The 1878-nt window shown below is 38.0% G+C and overlaps 1 pseudogene; it reads left to right on the top strand.

Moving 5' to 3' along the window:
• Positions 1–418: 418 nt before the first annotated feature.
• On the top strand, positions 419–1878 carry LOC146671273 (uncharacterized; annotated as a pseudogene).

Genomic DNA, 1878 nt, shown 5'->3' with positions numbered 1-1878 from the left:
TATATTTTCATAGAAATGTGGCATTATCACCACTTTTATAACATTATATTATCTTACATTATAAGATAACGCATTAATTAAAATTTTAACTACATTAGGTCCACCGTTACCACAGCATGTGTCTCTGTTAGCTTCTAGTGATACAATTCCCATCCATGGATAGAAAAAGTCATTATCAAAAGTTATTTTCTTCTGTAACACATCTGTGTGAAAGGCCATCATATCCACATCCTCCTGAGACCCAGTAATTCATTTTTGTGCACTGTAGTACACATTTAGTTTTTGCTTGTATCACTCACACTCTACATGCCACTCTGTTGAGTCCTGATGTTTCTTAGAGAGGTCAACAGCACCTTTAAAATGATGTCACATGTGTGGGGGTGTGGCCTTCCCAACTCTCTTTTTCCTACCTTTCAAAATGGCTGGCATGCCCACAAGCACATTTTATGGAAGAAAGACATGTAAGCATGATATCTACATTTAAGATATTTTTTTAAACTCAGATTTTGATTAATTTTCAAAAATAAACATCTAGTAAGTAATTTGAGGGGGTTTTCAGACCTAACTTTATTTAGTTTCACGGAGAAAATGACTAATTTATTAATGTGTACTCTGGTGCACGTCAGGACTTTGTACTTAAATTTATTTCACTTTTTTCTAAACAACTCTTTGACAGAGGCAGAAAGAATTCTTAACACAATCATTGAGGGAATTTCAGACATAGATCTTTCAGAAGATGAGAGTCATATGAGCCAGATAGGAGAGGGTGAAAACCCAGAGAGAGCCAGACAAAGATTATCAAGATGCAGGGTGTAATGGAGAACGACACAGGGTCAGCTGAAATCTGCCGTCATCCTATCTGGTACAAAACCAGCATGTAGGAGAATCAGGAATTTTTGATTTTGAGTGAAAAAAGTATGGGTAACGTGCAGAAATGATTTCCAGTAAATTGATTTAACTTATAAAGATAGTGTAAATGTGTTGCAAGTGAACTATATCGGATATTGGAGTATCTAAATTTTATTTTGCTAAATAATTTTCCATTATCTTAGGTTTATGCCTTTGTTGGAAGAATGCAGAATTGGAGATGATGGTACCCTAATGACACTTAATGATTGGAGCCCACAGCAGTATTTCCAGCAGTACATTGACAAAAAACTAATTCAGGACTTGTCCTTGTTGACCAACCAGCGTATGGTACAGGATTCAGGGTGTAGTTTAAACACAACACCAGAAGAAATCAATAGCTTTTTAGGAATCTCAGTGTACATTGCATGCCTTGGATATCCGAGAATTAAAATGTACGCAGTTATAGCTGATTCCATGACATGTGGTCATTTCTACAAGATCAGGTCTTCGCTGAAAGTAGTCGATGATCTGCCAGAAAATGAGAAAAAAAAAGGATCTCCTGGGGAAAGTCAGACCACTTCTAAAGAGAGTCCTTTAGGTTGCCTCAATCTGCCCAGGCCAACAAAGGTCTGTATGATGAACAGATCGTTCCATTCACTGGCTGTCCCAATTCACAAGTCCCAAGACCTGCAGTGGTTGCAAATATAATATCGACATGGGAGGGGTTGACCTATCTGATCACATGCTCAGCTTCTACAGAATATCTAGTCGGACCAAAAAGTGGACTGTTCGCACCACACGTTATTTCATTGATTTGGTCATCACCAACTCCTGGCTTCAGTACCAACAAGATAGCGAGGACATGCAACAAGCTCAGAAGAACTCCCAATACCTGGAGTTCAAGCGCCTCTTGGCTGAGGAACTGATAAACAAGGGACAAATATATGAACAAGACCTGAATAATACCAGTGATGAAGAGTTCTCTCTAGAAATCAAGAAAAGGATTGAATTTTGTTAGTTTCACATTCG

Source organism: Rhamphochromis longiceps, linkage group LG4, assembly GCF_057381845.1.
Source record: "Rhamphochromis longiceps isolate RC_006_pf linkage group LG4, R_longiceps_female_GT1.1, whole genome shotgun sequence".
Taxonomy (NCBI): Eukaryota; Metazoa; Chordata; class Actinopteri; order Cichliformes; family Cichlidae; genus Rhamphochromis; species Rhamphochromis longiceps.
Note: the sequence above shows the minus strand (reverse complement) of the source record. Positions and strands in the feature narration are given on the sequence as shown.